The sequence below is a fragment of the Diadema antillarum genome, unplaced genomic scaffold (genome assembly GCF_040938485.1).
Source record: "Diadema antillarum isolate AM-2024a unplaced genomic scaffold, OU_Dant_1.0 seq00000980_RagTag, whole genome shotgun sequence".
Lineage (NCBI taxonomy): Eukaryota > Metazoa > Echinodermata > Echinoidea > Diadematoida > Diadematidae > Diadema > Diadema antillarum.
In genome coordinates this window covers 302,011-329,046 of record NW_027271820.1, presented here as the reverse complement: position 1 = coordinate 329,046, position 27,036 = coordinate 302,011, and the positions used below count along the sequence as shown (strand labels likewise).

Below are 27,036 nucleotides of genomic sequence, written 5' to 3'. Positions count from 1 at the left end.
CTTGAGAACTGCAGTTCTCTCCCAAGATCCTCGATGACTTCATTGTCAGTGATATTACCGGCAACGGCTCTCAGATAAGAGTCGATATCACTTGACTGTTCCGCAGCCCTCCTGCAATAAATTGTGCAATGACATTTATGTGTTTTTTTTTTAATCAATTGAAGCTCTCTGTACACTGGACAATGTATCCATTTTGTACCATCACAACTGCTGATCAACATTTTTAGCAAACATGGGGGGGGGGATTGGGATTAGAACTTGTCAGCTAACTTTTCGGCAGCGACTCTCCCATCAGGTTATTCCTGGTTGCCGACGATTAACTTGGAACAAAATTAATATCAAGGCTCTGACATTCGGATAAATGGTCAGAGGTATAAAAGGATTATCGAACGAAAGCAATACTACTAATGCAGGTGGGTGAAGGTGTGCGGCGCTATGACAGATTTTTTTTTTGTCTCGCCCACCAGAGGTGAAGGCGAGAGTCAGACTAAGGGATCCAAATGGCGTCCGTCCGTCATCCGTCCGTCGTCCGTCCGTCGTCCGTCACAAATGTTAAAGTTTACCTGCAAGACTCTCTTATGATGCATAACTTGGCAACTGTTGAAGCCATGGCAGCCACACTTGGGTGATAGAAGCACTAGGGGTATCTTTATGTTAAATGGTGTTGTCGGAGGTCATGTGATGATGTCAAAGGTCATTTTGAGGTCATATATTAAAAGTACGTGCAAGACTCTCTTTTCCGATGTTAAAGTTTACCTGCAAGACTCTCTTTTGACAAATAACTTCACATACGATGCTTGGATTACAACCAAACTTGATTCACAGATGCACCGGGGGTACCTTCATGATATGGTGCTGTTGGAGGTTCAGGATAAGGTCAAAGGTCATTTGAAGTCGTACGTTAAAGTTTACTTGCAAGAGTCTCTTATCACACGTAACTCGACGCATGTTGCTACAATGGCAATCAAACTTGGGTGATGGATGCACTGTGGGTACCTTCATGTTATGGTGCCGTAAGAGGCCACATGATAAGGTCAAAGGTCATTTGAGGTCATACGTGAAAGTTTACTTGCAAGACTGTCACAGACAGGGGTCAACATACCTTTAGGGCCAAACGTTAAGTTTTTGTGGCGCGTTTTGATTATGGCTCATAACTTTTGATCCCTTTGTCCCTTTGTGACCAAACTTGGATGGTAGATGTCCCTTGGGGACGTGACGGTCACCATAAGGTCAAAGGTCATAGGCTGGTCAATGAACTTCTTGGAGTTAGAAAAATATTAATTTCTTGTACGCGAATGGGCGAGACACAATTTAGCACTTGCCTTGTTTCTTCTCATAAATCATTTCCCCCTCTGCACAAAATAATGTGTGACCGTGCATCACAAAAGTAACACGAAATCGCGAACCCTATTTTTTTCCTTTGATTCTTTTTTATCTCGGACAGAGCAATTTGAACAAGCTTGCAGTCAGTTGCGTGCTGCAATTGATTTGCAGTTGATTGCATCTTCCTCGCAACGGAATCGATTGCAATTTGCAATTATTTGCAATTGATTACACTTTATTTCCGACAACCCTTTGGTGTCCCAGTTTCATTTCTCAGAGACCCTTTACACGTTCCAGCTGTATAACTATAAAACTTCTCTTCAAGCCACCCAAAATAGAAAAAAGAACAAATGTTAACTTTGATATACATGTGTATCTTGGTACGAGAACATGCTTTTGCTTCTATTAGCTAAAAATGAGAAATTTTTCCGAATTTCATATTAAACAAATACCAAAAAATTGGTAGGGTGCTTCACCGTCAGCTCGCTCATTTGAATATTCATAAGGACTGGTCAAGAAATATTTTCCCCAAAAATGGGAAATGGGGAAAAAAGTCGTACCTTCCTTATTTCCTACCCATTTGTGTGTGTGTGTGTGTGTGTGTGTGTGTGTGTTATTTCTGTATCATTCTGTAGGGATTTCTTTTCTTTAGAATTTTATTGATTTTTGGGTGATTTCTTCTTTAACCTTTAAAGTGATGCATAACTTGATTCAAAAGGACTTTAATAACCTATTTATATAAAAGAAAACACATACTCTGGAAAAGTGGTCCCAAAGTAAAGGGTCTATTCGAGCGCTTTATTTTACCAAGCCGTGCTAGCTGTGCAATGAATTAGTCCCACCAAAAAAAGAAAAGAAAATTGTGAAACTCTATTCAAAACCACTTTTATTGATTAAGTGAAGTGAAATAGTGAAGTTATTACTACCCAACTTAACTTGATGTTACTTTAGCTATTCCTCATTTGTTATTCTTTAAGGACACTTCACTAAACTTTTATCCACTCCCGAGGCATTAACATTGAGAGTTATCATCATATGCATGTCACGATTTCCATAAGACGTTCCTATCTGAATGAAATATCCCGCTTTGGCAATTGCATGACTTACCTCTTCTCATCAGACTGGGGTTGAGGCTCGACATGCCTTGCATCCTCGGCCGGCTGTTCTTTCCTCTCAGGTGTCAGCGCACGTTTTTCAGACATGATTGCTTGTTATGTGCTGACAAAATGGGTCACCCAGATAATGATGCCCAGATTGCATGAAGACGAGACAGATGGAGGAGGTCCAGGGTTATGGGCAGTCCCACGTGGTGAGCCAAAATAGACCGGAAGTAGGGCGTGGCTAGGACCGGTTTATGGATGAACTGATCATCACACCTTACCGGACACTACTTCCCACACCGCACTAAGCTTTTAGTCTATGACCTGGAAAGACAAAAGACATAACTCTGTTTAATTTGCCATTGACTAGTTGAATTCATATTTGTGCAGGGTATCTGTCTCCACAGTGTCAAAGAGGAGATATTCTTATTAAATGATTAGGCATTTGTTTTGTATCTGCATTTTAGTACCAATAACATAGATTAAAAAATAATAATAATGGTGATGAATAAGTCCTCTTTTGAGATTCGCTAACTGTCTTTATTCACGACGCTCTTTGTTTTTTTTTTTCTCTTGTGTGTCTGGTGTGTGTTTTTTCTTTGTGTATAGGTGTGTGCATAGCAACAGATTTGTGCTTGAGTGATCATAACCTCTTTTTTTTTCAACATCAGGTTTGATATCGTAACAAGAATAAGAAAAACCAAAGCAATGAAGCAAATAAAAATTTGATTTTTGAAGAAATTGATACAATAGCTATAAAAAAATAATAGATATGAGTAACGTTCTTTACTAATTGTTGATTGGTTCTACTGTTTCTCATTGGCTTTCACGCACACTTTCATATTGTTTAACAGTTTATCCATAGGGTATAAACGTGAAGGAAAAATATTCAAGATGATATGTGTGAAATAACGTGTATGTTGTTGCGCGTATGCGCGCAGTGTTGGTTGGATACGAACATGGCGGCTTATTTAAAGCAGACCATGACCATGACAACGTAACTCAGATATATACGCCCGAATTCACGAAGGTGGTACGGTTGTCTACGGTTTAAACCATGGACAAGATTGTACCACCTTCGTGAATTCAGACCATAATCATTATTGGTGGACTTCATTTAGGTGAACCACCTCGCAGAACAGGGTGGCTACTATAGTTATTGTCATCTCGATGAAAGAGGCATAGCTGTGATGATTTCGTCGATTTTTTTTTCATCGGTGGTTACCGGCGCATCTTCAGAAATTTGAGAGCCGTGCATGCATTGTTCATCTGACAACACCAGTTTTGTAAGATTTGTAAGATTTTATTGACTCTCTTGACCCCCAGCCTCTCAGGGTATGAGAGTACAAACATGTTTACAATTACAATTTACAATTATATGAATACAAAAATGTAAGTGATAATGTACATGTACATGTGAAAATAAGAGATATGAATAAACATGTTTACAAAACGAGGCTTAAAGGACGTTTAACTACTCTACCATTACGTGTACACACATTCACGTCTACTTATTTTTATTCTTATTTTTTTGCAAAACTACTGTCTTTCTTTGGTTGTGAGGAAAACTAAAGCATAATCATTCTGACAAATTTGGCTAGTTTTCAAATGGCAGGCATTAGTTGAATTGAATACTTTTGCCATATGTAATGCACCTGGTCTACTGGCCGTCAAACTACTAGGTAAAAACAATAGTCTCTCTTTGTGGAAAAAGGAACAAACAAAAATATAATGAAATTCGTCCCCTATATCAGCAAAAGAATATATAGTACAATGCAATTCATCTGTCAGGCTTGCATCAAACTTGCCCTTATTAGCAGGTAATCCATTGGATCGACACCTGAATTTACTAATCTTTCTTACACATGACCTGTAAATACTTCTGAAACATCAAACCAATTATCCTTAAACATTCTGTAATTTGTGATACAGATTCTATTTGACCATGTGGCTGCTCTCCACTGTTGACTAAACATATCTAAGAGTCTAACTTATGGAGTGTGTGAAATTCATGCATCACTAAATCCACCCCCTTGTGCTTACCACACATTCCCTAGCCCTGCAAAATCAGAAATATTTGTGATGTAAACAATAACCATTGTGATTTTGACGGAGTGTATGTCTTCTTGTAAATGCAGAAGACATTTCAAAATTGTACATGGGTGTTTGGTTTCTTTTCCCTTTACAATCTCAACCGGAAACCAATCATTCGACTTTTAATAATATGGTTTAAAAAATACCCCACGTTTAATTTCACCACAAACCATACAATCAGGAGTACATTTGTTCACAAGCAAAACTTTTCTTAAGAATTGTCTATGGAAAACTTCAATTTGGTCTATGCACTCATAACCCCAGACTCCACAACCATAGAGTAAAACAGGTAAAACAAAATGATCAAGTAAATGGCACTGTATGTCCACAGGGAGCTGTAACTTCTTTAATAGCCTTTACCAAAGTCATTTTCTAGCTCGTTTGACTTGTTTTGAAAGTGCCTTTTTAAAACTACCATTATAACCAAATTTTACTCCAAGGTACACAAAGTCATCTACAACCTCAAGTGGATCACCAGCATAAACACATTCACGAATTCTTCAACCTTCCCACGGAAGAAAATAACAATTTTAGTCTTGCTAGCATTAACAGTCAAGCGCCATGTCTGACAATAAATATCCACAGCATCAAGAGCTTTTTGCAACACCTTTGGAGTTTCTGCTAAAATTATTGTATCGTCTTCATGAAGTATTGAACAAGAAAGATTTAAAGCTTTCTTGACATCATAATCCAGGTGGTCAGAAATCTCACTTTCCAATACTATGTCAGTCCACCACATGATTTTCTAATGTACTCTTGAAAATCATTTAGTTTATGGCAAATAAAAGTGAGGATAAGTTTTCGCCCTGTCGTTCACCATTGTTACTATTACCCCCCCCCCGACATCCCCCCTCCTGACCGCCACACTTGATTTAGAACTTTCATAAATGTTCTTAATGACAGTAAACAGTTTACCCGTAAGTACCATCTTCAACATTATTTTTTATACCATAAAGATGATATATCAATTAGATCAAATGCATCCTTGTAATCAATTCATGCACAGTATAAGCGTTTTTTTTTTATTTTGCAGATAAACATAAATAAACATCTTCAAAACAAAAATATTACCAATTGTAGAATATGAACGAAAGCTAGCCTGTTCTTCACCCTACGTATTAGCAGCTTCGAAAAACTCTGAGATTCGACGATTAAAAATGGAAATAAAATTTTTTTCACGACAACTCAGAAGTTATTCTTTTATTATTATCACAATTTGTGTCTATACCCTTATTCTTAAAAAGAGAATGATAATCCCTATGTACCATTCAGTTGGAACAATACCACTGTCCAGTACCACATTAAAGAATTTTACCAACACATGAAGCAGCATCTCTACGGGACAATCCATGCTTAAGGAATTCATTTCTTATGATATCTTTTCCACAGGCTTTAGAATTTTTAAGTTTTTGTTTTTTTTTTTAATTAGTGCTCCTTTCCAAAGTGACGGGGGCATCCAAGGAACCATCTGACTAAAAAAAAGAAAGAAAAAAAACTGAAGTAATATCTTCCAGGCCCGTGGACTGGTCATCTTTGATATTTAAACTAAGAGACTAAAATGATCAACAAAATCTCCTGATGAAACAGTTCCTATTTTCTTCACCTTGCGTTCATTATTACTGTTGAGTAATTGTCAATATTCTTGTGGATTGGATGCCCGCAACGAACAGAGTGATTCATTTGAATCTCTATGAAATGTCCTTCTTTTATGTCTTAAATGAGGCTTTCCTGTAGATTCATAATAATTCAATAGACAACTAGCTTCTGAATTGCCCAGAAATCTTAGCGTCCTCTTTAATCGATTTTTATCATTCAAATACTCCCACCAGGCAACTCTTTATTCTGCATCAAACCAGGTTTGATGTTTTTTTCTTTATTAACAGTCTCATTTGTGTTTATATTATTACGAGATTGTCTCACCTTACAAATGCCAACATCTTCTGCAATATGGACGGACATATCGCATAATTGTGAGTAACAAATATCAATAATATCTTGATTTGCATTCCCATCTAAAAAATTCCACATTTTCACACATTAGCTCAGCCGAGTCTTTGATTTTCTGTTTAAATATTGCATCGTCGTCACTCTTCCACTGGGATTATATATATATACATATATATATACATATGCATGTATATATATATATATACATATGCATGTATATATATATATGTATATACAGCGTATATATATACATATATAACGTTGACTTTCATTAGGTTGTGTATCTAAATCGGCATTTTTTGCTGCAGTGTTTTGACAAATATTTATCAAATACACTATACTGAAATTTGTTATGCTAGAAAGTTAATGGCGAGATATAGTAACATAATCAAAAGTGCTTTACCCACCATTTTTGTTGAAGCATGTGTATTTTCCGACAGACTAATCTTCGCCTCTCCTTCCACTATGTAAACAATCCTGAGATCAAAGCTTTGGCTTATATCAATAACAGACTTTCCATTATTATTTACATTGACATCAGTATTATAACGAGAAGTTAGAATATCAAAGCCATCAGTAGTTACATGCATATCAGAAACATCATGACAAATGCCTAATCAAATCATTCTGATCTGTCAACACATCCTCTACATATAAAAAGTCATCAAGCAAACCCGTCCTGGCATTAAAATCCCCCAACAAAAGGGCGCATCATATCTGCTTTTAATATCGATAACATCCTGCACTAGGTTGTCAGAAATATCATTAGAATGATGAATTGATCTTTCACATGGCACGTACATTGCACTCTCAAAACCTAATGTTTTACTATCTACCTTGACGCATAGAATTGATTTAGAAACTGTTGCATGAATTCTTTCAGAAAAATTAAAAATATGATTCTCCATCAAAATACACATACTGAGAAACCCACCAATCTTATTAGTCTAGCAGCCAGAAAGGGTCCCCGTGCACCCCCCCCCCCTAAAACAAAATTCTACGATATGTTCGAAGATCGTCAGAACCTGTATTTTCCGAATCCGGTTGTCGCCAGCGGAAAAAAAGGTTGCTCGCGCGTCTTATTTGCATATTTCTAAGATGGCCGCCGCCCGTTGCTAGGAGACGGATTATTTTTGAATAGCTTTATTTAGGAATAACAAATTACCATAGAAATGGTATCATTTTGAAGAGAATTAAATTTCCTACAAGCTGATACCCCATTTGATGGGATAAGTAGTTGTTGTCATGAAATATTAAGGAAGGAATTATGTTTTTTAGCATTTTCTAAAAAGATACGGAATTTGGTTATAATATTCTTTTCCATACATCTAATATGCATTTACAAATAACATTTGAAATTTCCTAAAATTATCCCCCAAACATAGCTATTATCATGTGAAAACGGCTTTCCAATACACCAATTCCTTTAAAAGTTACACGACATTAAAGGGGATAAGGTTCAATAGGTTTTACAGCAATATTTAAGGGTTATAATGTCTCCGCGCGCAATTGCGTAGGTTCTGTATGTGGGGTTTGTTGTAGATCACTGCTATCTATTGATCAAATCTCATCGAAATCGGCGAAGAAAGAAAGAAAAATTACACTTTCTATTCCTTATATGAAATAATTTTTTTTTCTATTCTGTGTTACCAAACTCAATCCATTCAGCTTCCCATATGAACAGTTTCTTGTCTTTTTGGATTCCCTCCAAAATCACAACTTATCTGATATTAAAAAGTTAAAGAAAAAAATTTGACGTGACAGTTTCCTCTTATTGGAAGATTAAAGTGAAAAAAAAGAAGAATCTTATGCTAAAAGCCATAAGAAATAAAGAACTTGTTAAATGGCCTTTCAGAGCTTAAAATGAAACGTGGCTATCTTATTTTTTCATAACAAACTGAAGGGAAGTATCTGTGTAGTTCATGTCGGCCCATACTGGGTTACTATTCTTCAGAAATGGTGCCCGTGCACCCCCCCCCCCCAAAAAAAAAAAAAAAATCTACGATGTGTTCGAAGATCGTCAGAACCTGTATTTTGCGAATCTGCTTGTCGCCAGCGGAAAAAAGGGTTGCGTGTGCGTCTAATTTGCATACTTCTAAGATGGCCGCCGCCCGTTGCTAGGATACGGATTATTTTTGAATAACTTTAGTTAAGAATATCAAATTACCATAAAAATTGTATCATATTAAAGAGAATTAGATTTCCTACAAGTTAATACCCCGTTTTATGTAATAAATAGTTGTTATGAAATACTAAGGAAGGAAGGATTTTTTTAAATACATTTTTCCCAAGAAATACAGATTTCAGTAATGTTTTTTCCATACATTTAATTTCTGTTTACAAATAACATCGGAATTTTCCTTTAGTTAAACCCCATAAATAAGTATTATTCTGTGAAAGCGGCTATTCAATACACCAATTTCTTAAAAAGTTACACGACATTAAAGGGAAAAGGTTCAATACGGTTATACAGAAATTTAAGGGTAATGTCGACGGCCGCACTTGCGTAACGCGTGTAATACTATAATAATCATTGCAAGTATGAGACCCTATCACTTCTTACATCCAAATTATTGATTAAATATCATTAAATCTGGTGGAATATGAAAACAAATTAAATTTTTATTTGCTATCACCTTTGATCTACTCAGCTTCACTTTTAGTTTACGTCTTTTTTCATCAAATAGAATGAAGGCCTTACGAGAGGTGTAATTTCATGACGGCCGAAACGGGCTTACCTGGATAGGGGTTTCCAACATATCGATATTAATCAAACTTCTCTTCATCAACTCTCATTCTTCTGATCATCTTCACACACATGTACTCACACCTCCAGTATCGCACACAGGCATTCATGCAGGGGAAATGAGCTCAGTCATGAATTTCGTGAATTTATTCAATACGCCATTAATGCATTCATGGAACATCAAACTCGAATGCTTTATTTAGATGTCGAAATAAGAGTTACATGTATACCGCACAAGCGAAATATTTCTCACCATGCTCTAGCATGAAATCAATTTATTTTTTTAAGATAAGATCGCACATACGTGTTCTCATTCTTTGGTGGTTCGCCTGATGGTTTTTAAACATATTGCTCATACGTTTATTATTGCCAAGAAACTAATAGATAGATTACAAATACCAAGGAATGGCATTGATAAAAACGAATAGTTGCAAGTCAAATCCAGTCGCTTTCAAATTCTGTGGGGTTTTTTTTATAAAAAATGATTTCATGCACTTAACTTTATTACATGGGTTGATTTAAATGCAATACAACGTAAACTTGGTTGTTAAATCCGTTAGGAGTGACTAATAATCAATATTATACAAAAATGAGAGAGAGAGAAAAAAAATGTTATGGTTAAGTAGACCTTAATGCATGGATCTATAAAACATGAGGGAAATGTCTGAGGGAACATTAACTATGCATGCGTGTATGTATGTATGTGTGCATGTATATACTATAACTATGTATATATAATATATCTATATCTATATATGAATATATATATATATGTGACACTGCACCTCAAAACAAACAAAAAGTCGCCAGACATTAATTTTTAGTTAAGACCATATTCTGAAAGAGCAGACTTTAAGCTTTAAAATGATGTATAACTCAAATGAAATGGACTCTCGTAACCTATCTAAATATTGGAAAGAAAGCACAAACTCAGGAAAGGTGTGAACTGAGAAAAGAGGCTCTAAAGTACAGTGTCTATTCAAGCGCTCAATCTTTACCAAACCGTGCTGACTGTGCGATGAATGGGACAAAAAACAGGAAGTAAACCACCAGAGTAACACCAATGAAGGGATTGTCAAATTAAAATGAAATTAAGCATGCCTCATTAACACATTCTGTCCATAATAAATATTAACTTTCAAAGCAGTAGCACTATCCTTTCAAAAGTTATTAGAGTTGAAAGTGAAGAGTGGGGACAAGGTTTTTCAGAAATGAAAAAGGGATTCTAAAGACGCACCTAATCACAATATTCTACCAAAAATGTTCGAGATAAACTGCTAAAAAACACACTTTCCTGCCCGTTTTATGAAACCACGTTTTAGCATAATGTAAAAGAAGACCTGCTCTTTCAGAAAATATGAAAAAGTCAAGCTCAGTTAGGTTGACCCATTTCACTTATTTTCAGTCCTCACGCAAAATCAGTGTGTGCGACTTTTTGTTCGTTTTGAGGTGCACGGTCACATATATATATATATATATATATATATATCACGTTTATATTTATGCAGGTTTGTATACTTTTGTGTTGTGTGTGTTTGTGTTCAAGGATGTATGTGTATGACTAATGTGTTAAACATTAGACATATTCAGAGTGTAAATGTTTAACCACAACGAATACAATATTTTCATGTTTTCCACAGAAATTAGTTGCTAAAATGATTTGAAGTGTATCTGCTATAGGCGCATCTGACGTGCAATCCACTTTTAGAGCGCATGTAAGTTCCGCTGGAATAACATTTTAACTCATGCATGAATTAAATACACCATCCAATGTTTTCAGATATCCATGCCCTACTCGTCCGCCGGTCCTTTTTAGATAGAGTAACTATAAATGTGCATTATCGATACCCAAAAGATTATTGACATTGCACGTTAAACACTTTCACTATAGGTTGCCATTGTCGCGAGTCTCGATATGCTAATACATGTATACTATCTACCACAAATCGATTCTTAGTCTACGAGTGACCGTGGTGATCTTATCATGGCTTATCACATCTTGAGGTCGATGGTGGTAATCGTGTTGATCGTAGAAGAATTATTGGACTGTTCGAAAAATTACTACGATCAACACAATGTCTTTGACTGACATCAAGATTTGATTATCTGATGATCAGCACGATTAGTCCCCGAGTAAGACCACGATTTCGGGCGAATCGAGAAAGTGGACCCAGCTTAGTGAATTCCACGAGAGTGGTAACGTACCATAAGGATAATCAACACGACAGTTTCAATACCGTACATATCAATATTTACATATCTTCAAAGATTACTTCACCTATGTAATCTAGATTCTTTTGTATGCCTTCGCCAAGAAGTGGTGCCGGAGGCATTATGTTTTCGGGTTGTCCGTCCTTCCGTCCGTCCTTCTCTCCGTCCGTAATGAATTTTGCGGACAGCGTAACAAAAAAAAAAAAAAAAAAAAAAAAAAAAAAAAAAAACCTGAAATTTGGCATGTATGTGTATTGGGGGTGAAATTCTGCCTATCAACTTTTGGGTGCACATGCTCAAGGTCAAAAGTCAAAAGGTCGAGGTCAAATGCTTAAAATTTCACTATTTCCCTCATATCTCTGCAATGCTTAAAGATATTTTCTTGAAACTTAGTGTATACAGGTATTACCCAATTAAAATTCACTGGTAAAAGTTTGGGGTGATAAGGTTAAGGTCAAAATATAAGATGTGAAAAGGTCAAGTGAAAATGTTAAAATTTTACCTTTTTTCTCTGTATCTTGGATATTGTTCAAGGTATCTTCATGGAACATAGTATATATTATGCATGTACTGGCTGGAAGTGATTATCTAGGGAATTTGGGGTTCATGGGGTCAAAGGTCAAGGGCAACACTTCAAAATTTTACTATTTCCCTCATATTTATGCAATGCCAGCAGGACTTTTTTTAAAACTTGGTGTATGCATGTATAGCCCAAAATAGAGATTCTTTGGCAATTTCTTTTTTTTTTTTGCCAAAAAGGTCAAAGATCAAAGATCAAGAGAAAGTACTGAACTTGCTTCTTCCTCCATGTCTCGGAAGTGGCTCATGGCATCTTGAAACTTAGTACATATTTATGCATGTTCTGCCTGACGGTGATTCTCTTATGAATTTTAGGGTCAAAGGCCAGATGAAAATGGTAACAATTTTCTACACAATACAAAAATTGCACTTTTTCTCCATACCTTGAAAATTACTTAATGCATAAACTTATGAAAGGGCCAAAGTCAAGTTAAAGTCCTAAAATCCCCAAATACATGCTCTCCTATTCATCCAATTAGACCTAGGTCAAGGAAGGTGACCATTTTGAATTTTGAATGGAAACAATGTCATTATCGTTTTCAAATTCCCAGTAACAGGGCATTTAATCTTGTTGCTTTCGCGTGGCCTTTCTTTCTATAATATACAAGAAGTAAATTTGTTATTGCTTTCAGCAATAACAAGTTTGGGCCCGTTTATCTATATCATGACGAACCTCCGGAATAACGAACCTTTGGGGAAAAAAAATGAACCTTCGGAATAATAAACTGTAACCAATATTGTTATATTGTACAAGCTTTAACGCCGACATCTATTAACCTACTATATTACTACTTTCACTCTTTGAAAGGAAACACGCCAACAACCAACGACACAACAGGAATGGAAACAATGTCATTATCGTTTTCAAATTCCCAGTAACAGGGCATTTAATCTTGTTACTTTCGCGTGGCCTTTCTTTCTATAATATACAAGAAGTAAATTTGTTATTGCTTTCAGCAATAACTAATTTGGGCCCGTTTATCTATATCATGACGAACCTCCGGAATAACGAACCTTTGGGGAAAAAAAATAAACCTTCGGAATAATAAACTGTGACCAATATTGTTATATTGTACAAGCTTTAACGCCGACATCTATTAACCTACTACTACTTTCACTCTTTGAAAGGAAACACGCCAACAACCAACGACACAACAGGAATGGAAACAATGTCATTATTGTTTTCAAATTCCCAGTAACAGAGCATTAATCTTGTTACTTTCGCGTGGCCATTCTTTCTATAATATACAAGAAGTAAATTTGTTATTGCTTTCAGCCGGCAGCATAGCTTTCGATGGTTTGTGATATCATTAGAATTAAAACATTGAGCTCTCCATAGCTGACAATTGTAAAGTAGTAGCCCGCCAAAGTTGGATTACCTTTTTTTGATACGCACTGTATAACCTGAAAAAAAAAAACAGATTTATTGGGTTTTTATCAATTGTACATTATAGCCACTCATATAATGATGTATTGTTTGAGTTAGTCTTCGTACACCACTTAATTACCAACTGCTAATAATAGTCGTAATCTTCGTTGTAATATTAAACTAGAAATGTCGCTATGACGACTGGTATGCCTCCGCCATAATGCATGATTCTCCTAATAGGTCTATAGTACATGTGGACAATGTGTGATTACATTTTCACAAAACTGGCAAAATATTATAATGGCATGTTTGTCACAAATGTGTTGAATGGTCACCTTCCTTGACCTAGGTTTAATTGGATGAATAGGAGAGCATGTATTTCACTTGATCTTTGACCTTTGACCTATCGTAGATTTTTTTTTTTTTTTTTTGGGGGGGGGGGTGCACGGGGACCATTTCTGAAGAATTTATGATGTAACCCAGTATGGGCCGACATGAACTACACAGATACTTCCCTTCATTTTGTTATGAAAAAATAAGATAGCCATGTTTCATTTTAAACTCTGAAAGGCCATTTAACAAGTTTTTTTATTTCTTAGGGCTTTTAGCATAAGATTCTTCTTTTTTTTTAACTTTAATCTTCCAATAAGAGGAAACTGTCACGTAAATGTTTTTTCTTTAACTTTTTAATATCAGATAAGTTGTGATTAATTTCACGTTCTTGGAGGGAATCCAAAAAGACAAGAAACTGTTCATATGGGAAGCTGAATGGATTGAGTTTGGTAACACAGAATAGAAAAAAAAAAACATTTTTATTTCATATAAGGAATAGAAAGTGTAATTTTTCTTTCTTTCTTCGCCGATTTCGATGAGATTTGATCAATAGATAGCAGTGATCTACAACAAACCCCACATACAGAACCTACGCAATTGCGCGCGGAGACATTATAACCCTTAGATATTGCTGTAAAACCTATTGAACCATATCCCCTTTAATGTCGTGTAACTTTTAAAGGAATTGATGTATTGGAAAGCCGTTTTCACATGATAATAGCTATGTTTGGGGGATAATTATAGGAAAATTCAAATGTTATTTGTAAATGGATATTAAATGTATGGAAAAGAACATTATAACCAAATTCCGTATCTTTTTAGAAAAATGCTAAAAAACATAATTCCTTCCTTAATATTTCATGACAACATCTATTTATCCCATCAAATGGGGTATCAGCTTGTAGGAAATTTAATTCTCTTCAAAATGATACCATTTTTATGGTAATTTGTTATTCCTAACTAAAGTTATTCAAAAATAATCCGTCTCCTAGCAACGGGCGGCGGCCATCTTAGAAATATGCAAATAAGACGCGCGCGCAACCTTTTTTTTCCGCTGGCGACAACCGGATTCGGAAAATACAGGTTCTGACGATCTTCGAACATATCGTAGAATTTTGTTTTAGGGGGGGGGGGGGGTGCACGGGGACCCTTTCTGGCTGCTAGACTATATGTTTATTGTAATATTTTGCCATCCTATAACACTGAAAATCGCAAATATGAGATTGAGACAGATCTGGTGTGTCTGTTTGTTTTTGGTTTTTTTTTTTGTCTCTAACGTTTTATGCTAGCAAATGTAAGTCCAAAATTCCAATATCTAATCTACTTTGCAAACCGTTCACATTCAATTCGTTCACAATACGACATGCAAACCGTTCACATTCCAGTAAGTGGGACAGTGAAGAAAAAACACGTGATGTAGAGATAACAACAGCTGTTTTGTACACAAAATATCTCCTTTAAATGGCAGTCCAGAGACGAGACTAGAGGTCAAGAAGCAAGAATTTGGATATAATCCTGAGATAATTTAGAACAGTAAAGTCATCTTTTATGATTTCGACCAATACACATCCAAACGTGAGAGCTGCAATCCTCACAAGCACATGCCGTATCACTGTACATTAGGGAGTTTTCGGTACACGACGAGAAGACCCGAGAGTGCGCGGAAGCAATCAGCTGTGACTGTCCCCGCACTCGGATTCCCGTCCCCATATCTAAAGGCCGTGTCACACTTTTTCGGGCAAGCATTGCCTGCGATTTGTGCAGAACAGTTTTTTACTACCCGGAGTTCCCCGCATATCACCCGCAAATGACAGTTTTTAGCACGTATGTCACTCGTATTCGCTGGGAGGTACGCACGCAAATCTTTTTACCCGCAAGCATGTTAAGGTCCTGTCACACCTTTCTGGGTGTAGCGGTTTCCAATATTTCTGTATTTTTTACTGTCTGGCTGGCTGCCGTCAATTATGCTGTCTGACAGCAGCATTCTGTCAACATCCACGCGAACTTTCTTTGTGCGCCGGCACACGACAGGTGCGCACTACATTCTTCGCCTTTGTTACCGAGCCGAGGTACGCGTATTTCACATTCCAACAGTAGTCGGATTTTCATAAACACACCCCTTGTTTTGCTGTCACGGAAACAACCTACCAATTAGTGGCGAGCTGTACACCTTCACCAGCCAATTACCACTCTCAAAGCTCCTGTCCGTGACACGTTTTCTCCGATCACGCTGTTTCATTTTACACGCTGCCTCACTTCACGATTAGCTTTCATCCTGAGAGCACGTTCTAATCGTTGGAGTCACTCACGTCCGTATATCACGTCCGTACATTACATTACCTTCCACGTCTTTCCTCGCGGACGATACCTCGCGCCGTGGACTGTCATTTCTTACGGATTTACATTTCATACGGAATATTACACTTCCTCGGATCTTATACCACGCGATATTCGCTCCTTTTCGTATCGCGACTCGCCCTTTCTTCAGGCTCTACACTCCAACCTGGGGATATTTTCTACGTAGCTGCATTCAACGCGAGTCGCGTCGTTACATCGCTGCATCGGTCCTGCTAGCGTGCTGTCGGTGGTGTGCAGACGCTATCAGGGACCTCGCAGTTCTTCGACCCAGCGCTCCAGCGGTGGATTCTACCCTCGCTTGTGCTAGCCGCGGCACCCGGAGGCTACTCCACGCTGTCGCTGGATCATTTGTACATATTTATATGGGACACTGTCGTCTTCGGACACCCAAAGTGCATTCGGAGTTAGTCCATATTATTTCGGGAAGTGCAATATTCCGTATGAAATGTAAATCCGTAAGAAATGACAGTCCACGGCGCGAGGTATCGTCCGCGAGGAAAGACGTGGAAGGTAATGTAATGTACGGACGTGATATACGGACGTGAGTGACTCCAACGATTAGAACGTGCTCTCAGGATGAAAGCTAATCGTGAAGTGAGGCAGCGTGTATAATGAAACAGCGTGATCGGAGAAAACGTGTCACGGACAGGAGCTTTGAGAGTGGTAATTGGCTGGTGAAGGTGTACAGCTCGCCACTAATTGGTAGGTTGTTTCCGTGACAGCAAAACAAGGGGTGTGTTTATGAAAATCCGACTACTGTTGGAATGTGAAATTCGCGTACCTCGGCTCGGTAACAAAGGCGAAGAATGTAGTGCGCACCTGTCGTGTGCCGGCGCACAAAGAAAGTTCGCGTGGATGTTGACAGAATGCTGCTGTCAGACAGCATAATTGACGGCAGCCAGCCAGACAGTAAAAAATACAGAAATATTGGAAACCGCTACATGGGCATGCTACGCGGGCTTGTTTTATGTGCGGATTTTCCAGCATACCGGACAATTTCTGAGGGCAGACAAGCATGTGTCTTACTTGCTGGACGCGCTCTACTTAAATTGTACTTGCGAGTATACTGTGTGACCTTTGTACCAGTCGCATAGATGCTGACAACTCAATGAAGGAAGTCTTCTGAAGGAATGGCAGAAGTCCCACAGAATGTCATTATCTTGGCTGCATACGGGGACTGCGAACTACCTGCGTAGGAGTTGCCTGCCGCTAACGGCATCGTACAGGCGTTTTGCGTGGACCTCTCTGGGCACTCCGCGACTCACCTGGAAAATGTTTTAGCCATGCTCAAAACTTGGCTGCGGTAAATGGGACTTGCGTGAGCATTTCCGGGCAACTTCAGGTCAGATACGCGCTAGGTACTGTCAGGCGCGGAGCAAGCGCGGAGCAAATGCGGAGAGCTCCGGGTAGCAAATTTGTTTCCCGAAAATCAAGCCGCAAAACTTCCCCAGATACGGTATGACAAGGCCTTGAGCTTACTCGAAACTTGATCCGAATGAGTCGTGGGAGTTCACTCGCAAAGGTACACGCAGAACACCAGGAGGAGACCCTTTCCTGCAGTACCTCGCAGGCAACTCCAACGCAGGTACGAACATGCGAAACTCGCTAACATTCTTGTCCTTCTGGGGAAATTCAGCTGCGTGCTGAAAAATCCCTCCTGAGTAGCTTACCCGGAAAGGTGTGACATGGCCTTAAGCAGCTTCGCTTTCCTGTTAGGACGGAGGCGTGCGGACATGATCGCTGATTGGCTGGCTGGCTGGCTCAATCCTGTCCAGTATCGGGATCGAACGCTATTTTGGGCTTGCAACTACTCGTTTTCTCACGGGACGTTTGTAAAGGCCGCGTCGCACCTTTCCGGGTAATCCATGCGAAAGATTTGATCCACTGTAGTGCTATCATGCTATCAGTGAAAAGAACCACCTTCTCCATTTGCAGTCTCAACTCTTTACTCATAGTCTTGTACATCCTGGCTGCTAGACTGCTGCTTGTAGCTCTAGACGAGGAATCGTCAATGGTTTTAGTGGTGCAACCTTTGACTTCAATGCTAGAAACCGCATTTCATAGTCGTCATCACTTCTAATTCGCCATCTCCTATAAGCACAGGTACCGAATGATCTAGAGTGACCTCGTTTAGATTCTGCATTTCATCAAACAGATTTCTCCACTCCGCTTCGTCTTCTCCAGACAAAAGATCATCCCAATCATAGCCTCTATGCAAGAGTTTCTGCAAACCAACTTTTGCTCGGACTATGGTTGGTGCAGCATATCCAGTTGGGTCGAATATGTGAGCAATTTGACCAAATACCTTTCTCTTTGTCAACTTTGGCGTTTCTTGGTCATTATCGGCTGATGTCACATCTCCCGACAGCTACATCTTGTATGAAAACGTATCTCGGTTTTTTGTCCTAGAACACTCCAAGCACTTTCTCCTCTGCTATTTCCTCCAAAAGTTTCACCTTTCCATTTTGGACTTCTCCTCCAAGTTGACGATTTAATGACCAGCCCTTTCTTTTGAAGCCTCCATCAGCCAGTACCTGATCTACATCTGCCGTTTGCTTTAATCTCTGCCTGTGCCACGAACTCCACAGAATCGCAAATGTCATCCATATACACATTTTTTCTTCAATGTAACTGTTACCTCAGAATGAGTACCTTGTGCTTGTTCGGCAGATAACTTCGCAAAGCAAACTGTGCCATTGCTGGTGCAGGTTTGTCGCCGAATGTCACCATAATTGCATCTTGTAGACATCTGGTTCTCTCTTACAATCCACGTTTCTCCACAGGAACCTGTGTACGAGTTGGTCTCTCTCTGGGATGAGCACCCGATGATACATTTTGGAGATGTCTGCACAGACAGCAACCTAGTTTTCTCTGAACCTCAGTAGGACCCCAAACAAACTATTTAGGAGATCTGGGCCTTTCATCCAGTAGCTATTCAAACAGTGGCCGTGGTATGAAGCTGATGAGTTAAACACTATCCTGATAGGCGTGCTCTTCTTTTCTGGTCTCACTACTCCATGGTCGAGATGTAGTGAACCGTCCTTTATACTCTTTAATTTTCTGAACAAAAAGTTTCTTACAGAATCCCATCTGCTCCATCTCTCTTATCTGCTTATCATAAACTTCTGCATACTCTGAGTTTCTTTCAAGCCTTTTTTCTGTAGACTGGAGAACTTGCTCTGCTTGGATATTGTTGTCTGGCAGTAGTTTGGGGTCCTTATTCCATGGGTAAGCAATCTCCCACTGCTTCCCGACTTTGCGAGCAGACGATCTGCTCCTCTACAGCTTCCTTGTGAATCATACCTGTTTCCTTGCAGTAACAAGCCTCGATTTGGATACCCTCGGTTTCAACAGTTCAAAACTCCGTCAGATCTACAGGACCTGCAAGTTTTACATGTAGTACTGCATGACTGTCTACAGCATCATTTGGTGTGTTCCAAAGATGACCCATCCAACTGGAGATTTCCTAGCACTACAGCGTCCAGCCTCTCGTACTTCTCTGGTATGAAGCCTTGCATGATCTATCCCGACCAGTAAATCCACGGCTCCATTAGCTTTGTGTAGATCCCCAGGTTGTATGTCACACTTCCTGGCCAGATCTTCTATGTTAACTCCAGCAATATTTTCGCTGATGCATGGTATTCCGACTGCAGTTACCAGGAAAGGTGTACTGTTATTGTTCATCTCTCGGATGCTGATGGGCACTATGTACAATTTAGTGTACTTTTGTGTCTGAAGACTTTCCTCTTCTTCACCAATCTTGGTTATCGTGATTGTATAGTTGGCACCCCACTGAAAATCGTTCCCTGGGTCCATGCAATTCAATTGTCACAAGCGGAAGTAAAGCACTAGTTGGGCTCCCTGATGCTACTCCAACTCTGTTGTCATTGGTATTGCCTTGATTACCTGTAGCCTCATCTTCTGTGTGCAGGAGCGGATGATGGTAGAATTTGCATCTCTCCCCATTCTTGACTTCAAGACATTGTTTTCTGCGTTTACAAGTAGACATATTGTAGTCTTTACTTGCCCTTTCATGTACTTCCATCGATTTCGTGGCGTCTTCTCCGATAATTTCCTGAATTGGTCAACCCAGTGAGTTGAAATCTCGCAACTCCAACATTTGAGAGACTGTGGACAACTGTTCATCTGAGTTGATGTTTGGTCTGGCTATTTCTTGTCTAGGGAGCGTGCAACATGACCCACTGTTGACTGCGTGCGATGATCACTTTGAAGGGGGCTGTACATCTGATCCTGGTCTTCATTTCCACACTCATCCAATTAAGTAGCATTTGTAGTGATGCAGGATCCTTTTGGCTTTCTTGATACCGGAACCAGACTTTCCTGTCATCAATCCACATCTTGCTCTCGACTAAGGATGATATGTGATTATTGTTCGTTTCGTACTGTTGTCCAGTCTCCTTTAATGTGTTGTAGCTCCTTCTAAGTAGATGGACTAGTTCACAAAAGTGGCCATCTTCACTTTCTTTCAACGGTTTGAATCTATTGATGTCATTTATGATAGCATCTGTTATGAATCTTGGATCCCCGTAGATTGCGTCTAACTGCTCCCAGGCAGCGTCGTAGTCCGATCCAATCCCTCGAATGATGTCTAACGGCTGACCCTGTAGGGTTGTACGAAGAATTGCGATGGCATCCCTCTCACTGTATCTTGACTCGACTAAGTGGGCAAAGTCTGGCCTTAAAACTCTGTAGTTTCTCACGTTGCCCGAAAACTTGGGTAGCTTGGGTTTCTGTATGGCGCATGCTGAGGGACCAGGTGTGGCAGGGGTTGGTGACACCTTTGGCGCGGACTCTACTATCTCGTCAGCACTGCTTCTAGTCGAGTCGGTCACGGTGTAATCGTTGACAGAAAGCTTGATCTTCAAGAAAATCTGTCTACATTCGATGATCAACTGCTCTTCTTTCTCGAACTCGTTATCATCTTCGACAGTTATGTTGTAAGCTTGTTGCTAGTCAGTATAAGCCTGCTCATATTTGTTGAATGCTGCTTCCAATTCTTTACGTGGTCTTTCCATGTCCATTATCGTTTTGACCTCTTGACCGAACTTGGTGAACCTGGTCTTAGCACCTCGTCGTTTCAACTTCAGTGCGTTACTGTCAGACATGGTAGTTACTCAGTAAGTTTCCCCCCAGAAAGTGATGATAGTTATTCAGCAATGCATCCTTCAGACGCTGAGTGGGGATTACTCAGCATAACTCCCCGTAGAACTTGAATGATTGTTGCTCAGCAGAGCATCCTTCAGACCATGTCATATCTGTGCAATGCTTGAAGATATTTTATTGGAACTTAGTGTACACGTGTACTGTCTCAAATTAAGATTTTTAGCTGATTAGATTAAAGGTCCAGTTTACCTTTGGGAACAATGATTTATTTTTTTTTCCAGATATGACATTTAATGCATATGTGTAGGTCTGTTGTACCACAAAACATCCTATCATATAAAATTTTCGCAATACAGCCTAAAACATAAGGACATATCTGTATTTTTCTCAATAGAACGTAACTGTACACGGTTTAGTCTGGAAACATTTTTATTATAACTATTGTTCACATTTTGTATATTTAACAATACTTAACATCGATTTTACCGATTCAAATTTTTACTGTGGTTGTTTTTATTCAAAACTCACATTTTGGAACTATTTTAAAGCACTAACGCTGGGTTTTTGTTTCATCTGCAAATGGTAAATTATGTCTTTAAAGGCCAAAGTTCAAAAGGTCAAGTAAACATGTTAAAATTTCACTTTTTCACTGGGGGTACAACATTTTCGAACATGTCGTGCTATGACAGAGAGCGTGTGAATTTAGCTCGCCGCAAATTATCCTGCAAAGAGGTCTGTAAAAGAGAAGACTAATAGTCCTTACTCTTCAGGATAGTGAGCACACTTTGCGGAAATACAGTAAGTGTTTAAACGCATGTAAGTCGAAGCGGTTTAATCGGTTGCCATAGACTTTACACGTGAAAGCAAATCGCTTGGGTCTGAGCCAGATTCGCTTCCGTTTTATCCTGTATAGGGAATTCTGGCGTTATCCTTCACAGAGTATTTACCTGTTAAACATAATAGAACTTCTTGATTGGATAATTATAGACCATGATGTACTCTAGGTTTTCCAGGTCAAATGTCCACAAATATAAACCATCATTGCCAAATAGGTAGTTCAAATGTCCATACAGCTAAATAATGTTCACGACTGAATATGGTATCAAATTAGGCAACTCAAATGTCCACTTAGGTATGAAATGTCCGCATAGCATATATCAAATCTCAGACAAGAAACAATGCAGTTCAAATGTTGCGTAGCAAAATATTACAGAGAACAATGCTCCTAGAAACCAATGTAAAATAATGTTTTCAAATGTCCATTCCCTACTATACAGTGCTTTCTTGATTTAAAAAAAAAATCATTATTTCACATAGGTAATTGTATCGTTTAGCACATGTTTTACAAGTGAAATTTCCACTGGCTCAAACACATTGTTCAAATGTTCATGTGAATTGTAAGAGAGATGAATGTATGTCCCCAATACAATGCGGTTAGCAATAGCTAGTTCAATTGTCCGTGTATCACATGTCAAATATCAGACTAGGCAGTTTAAATATCGCATGGCCAAATAAGTATCCAAATGACTGGAGCAATATCCCATAAGGGAGATCAAATGTGACATTGTGATTTCAAATGTCTATAGTCTTGAAAACTGTTTATTTAAACCATATAAATCGTATAATCTTTAAATACATGCAGAAACGCATTCCTCAGTAATCAGTCTTGCATGTACTTGCTACATACACAAACGCAGGTCCTTACGGTGTCAAGATAAAAACATATTCTATTGAAACTTTTTTTTTAATGCATACACAAAAAAAATCAATAGAGCTAAACTGACATGAATCTCATGATAGCGGTGTGACTTCCTTACGTGCAATTCATTGTTTAAAGAATGAACATTTCTGGCATTAGACTATTCACTTTTATTATCTAAAACATACTGGAAGTCATTTTGTTCAGACTGTTCTTTTGTGATATTTTGCATCATCTCATACATAGAGTAGAATAGTTGACTATATATTTGTATATACAGAACGGCCAGAACTGTTAACCTGTCGTTTGATGTCAAATTCTCAAGTTTTAGTTTCAGTTTTCTAAAGAGCGTTCTCTCTCAGGCTTGTCGGACGGAATTTGAAAGTGGGATGGTTTCAGTCGGGGCTATAACCATTTACCCTTTATCACCATCCAAATTATCTTCTTTCTTTTGTTTTCTAACTCTTTTCTTCTCCCTCCATTCTCTCATTTCTCTTCCCAATATTTCTCCCTCCCCTTTTCTTTTTCGGCTAAAAAGTGGTATAAATGATACCTTGCAATTCACTTCGGAAGACCTTCTTTTGTATTTCTAGATTTTTTTTCCAGATAGGAAATAGAAAATCAACGAGAAACGAAGTTATTTCTGAAACCGTGTTGCATAATGTTGTCATAGTCTCCATACGCAACACTTATTACCGTATTTTCGAGTCAAAGGATATTTGAATTACCATGAATTCTTTATGACCGACACGATACTTTCATTGACCTAAGATGACGAAAGAATTTCTATTGTGTGGACATTTGACTTGACTGTGGACTGCTTATGTACCTATATGGACATTTGATTCCCTTAATGGCATTAGAATGACTATATTATACTTGTTTCGCTACAGAATTTGATTCAGAAATAAATCCTATATTGTTATGCGTGCAGAGCATCATACATCAAATGCCAGACTACGGTGGCAAGAAAATCTTTGCACACCTACACAGAATTACCGAAAAAAAAATATATGTGAATCTTATGATAGGAATTCCATCGAATATCACATAGTTTTTGACAATAGAACTTTCTAAGGTCGGACTATTAATTTCCTTTGGTCAGAAAAAAATACAGGAGGTCACTCTTCGTGATAATGATTCTTCACTCTTTTGCATCACCCCATGATAACGTGATACTTCTTTTGTTCATTTTCTTGCAGTTCATCAATGTTTTCCTGTCATTTTACTGCAAAATAAACAAATGCAAAATTGCGTCTCAAGTTTCCAATTTCTAAAATATGCTTCATCACTCTTTTGAAATCCCTGGTTAAAAAGTAAAACAGTGTTCTTCAGAAAAAGGAAAAAAATGAGTGAGACTCGCTTTGTTTTAATAAAGTCATGACAGATTGTCTGTGAATGAAAACGCAATTGTCTGCGCCTGATAATGTTCATCAATATTTCATATTCTTGAGAATGATAATTCTTTTTGCTGTGTTTTGGAGTCAACTGATATCTAAATTACTTACGTGCCATCTGAATCACCTATGAATGACATGAAATGCTCTTATTGACCTGAGGTGACGCGAAAATTTACATTTTGTGAATATTTGATATGATGGACATCTTACTTACCTTACAGGATATTGGTTTGCTAAGTGGACAGTTGATTTCCCTGTTGACATTCGAATTAGCTAATATGACGCTTGATCTGATATTGCGGATATTTGACCTGGAAAACCTACACAAATCGGTTGGTGTGGAATTAGACCGTTTTGCCAGGAAACCCTTCATATGGCTGCATAGAATAAACGTCATGTATTTTCATTCTATAATATGAATTGCATTATTTCTTTACGAAAATAATCCCAATGCAATCCCATCTCTCGAGTGGGTTTCGACCAAAATTTAACAGAATTTGGAAAGGCGATACTTTAATATTAAAAAACACGTATTTTGCTTAAAATTATGTTGCCAATTAAGATAGAAAATAATCCTCTCAGTGGAATTTTTTCCATAGAGAAGAACGATTGATCTTATGCTCGATTTATTGAGCGTAACTTGGTGAATCCAGTGTAAGTTCACAATTGCGCCTAAGTCATATTTCATAAAGACACACTTCATACCCACATGAAAAATCACGCATAAATTTCAATAGATAAAGCGTAACTTGCGATCAACTGCAAAGTTGTTTATGAAACGCAACTTGCGATTGATCGCAACTTATCCTCAATTTTTATCAAACAGGCGTCAGACATTCAAATTTGAAAGTTGGTCTCGATCAAAATTTCAACTACTGTGAAGCCCTGATATTAATATCCCAGATTTAGCGCGCCACATCATTATGTACTAGTGTAGGATCCTCGGCGAGAGAGTGAAGCTACCGAGCTTTGGGAGGGTGGATACCTCCTTCCCACGGTAGGGACTCTTTGTCAATAATTTAATATACTAGTACAGTATGAAATTAGCCAATATAGAGCATTTCTTTTACCTTTTGGGGAGCAAAATTTGGACGGGGCACATTTATGTGACAGTGTGAGATCCTCTGCGAGGGAGCGAAGAGAGCGAATGGAGTGAGGGTATGGGAGGGGTGACTATAAAGAAAATGTAGTATAAAAGTCGCATTTATAGCGAATTAAAGAATTCCTTTTAGCTTTTGGCGAGCAAAATCTGGCCGGGGAATATTGTGAGATCCTTGGCGAGAGAGCAAGGAGACTGAGCGGGGTAGGATGTTATACCCCAGAGGCATAACACTCTATGGACATTTTGTAAAAACATGTACCATAAAGTCGGGTTTAAAGAGCATTGCCAAACCATTATTTAGGGAATTATAGACATTTTGAAAAAATTACAGCACTATGAACATGAAACTAAAAAAACAATTAGCAGGATGAGGGAGAGAGAGAGAGAAAGGAAGAGAGCTTGTTAATAAAGTGAAAAAACTAGTTATATCAGTTATGAAAGTGACAATTTTTAGACAAGAAAAGTGTCTTGATTGCCCCTGAGTGAAAAAACAACAACAACAAAACTTCAGGGTCATTCCTATCAAAAAAGATCAGGCTGCAGTCGCGTTTACCGTAATGCGTGCGCAGCCATGCAAAACTTCAGCGTCGTAATGCTGAGTGGAGGCATACAAACAACGGGGATTCCCATTTCGTTACACAGAGTAGCCATTTTGAGAAAAGTTTTCGTCTTTGAAAAGGGTCTATCAGCCCACTCCCCTCCCATATGCAATGCAACCAATGAAAACATATAATATTGCATTTGATTAACAGTTCTCCTACAACCCTGGAAATAAAGCCATGCCAAGCCCTATAACCCCTTGGTGAAGAGTCCACATGTCTTCTGTAGAACAAAAGTAAAAGTATAGGTATCAAGTACATTTTGTTTTTCTAGTGATGGTTGTCTACTTACCAGTTATACTTTCGAAACATAGATGGCACGTAGTCCAGTTGTGAATACTAGTCTCAGAATTGATGCAAGGAACGGCGATTTTCATCCATGGACGTGCATATTTTGCACACTACATGACCGCAAGAACCGGTGATTATAAATGAATGATTACATTGCATTAACACAATTAAAATAGCGAGTCACAATGCATTGATCGGAGAGTGAAAGTACAGTGTTGATGCGACGACAAGCATACTCAATTATGCAGAGGATACGGATGAAGTACAAAGGTAAAGTACAAAGTCCACATAGCGCATTCATGATAGGAATTCCCAGTGCGATACGTAACCAACGAGGTTGTATACTATACACGCGCGAGCACATTAACGTGGGGTTAATCCATCAACCTGCCGCCATTATCAAAGAGGTAAAAAAGGGATTACTAGAACGTACGGCGTGATACTTTATTGTTTTCTACGAGGAGATTGTAAGGGAAGTATGGCTGACTTCTGTCAGTCAAATATTTAACCACTGATTTCAAACAGTAACGTCGGTAAAGACGGTAGTGCGTCACTCTGCGCCGATTGGTAACGACGCCTTAGGCCGTAAGTGAAATCAAACGAGCTGATGAAGCGTCCGGGATCGGACGTGATACTGTTCTCGTAATTAAAACAATAAGTCCAGATGAACTGATTTGATTTTGTACTTTTATTGATCACTACCTTGATGAATCAGAACTTATACCATTTGTCAAATATTGCTTGTTTTCATAGATAATATA

At 38.4% G+C, this 27,036-nt stretch overlaps 1 long non-coding RNA gene across 1 annotated transcript; it reads right to left on the bottom strand.

Annotated features, from left to right (window-relative positions):
• LOC139742113 (uncharacterized) lies at positions 1 to 27,012 on the bottom strand. The gene is made up of 3 exons (XR_011711662.1): positions 26,277 to 27,012; positions 2,431 to 2,747; positions 1 to 111 (listed from the first exon to the last, which is right to left on the bottom strand). It is a non-coding gene; the product is annotated as an uncharacterized lncRNA (long non-coding RNA).
• Between the last annotated feature and the right edge of the window lie 24 nt (positions 27,013 to 27,036).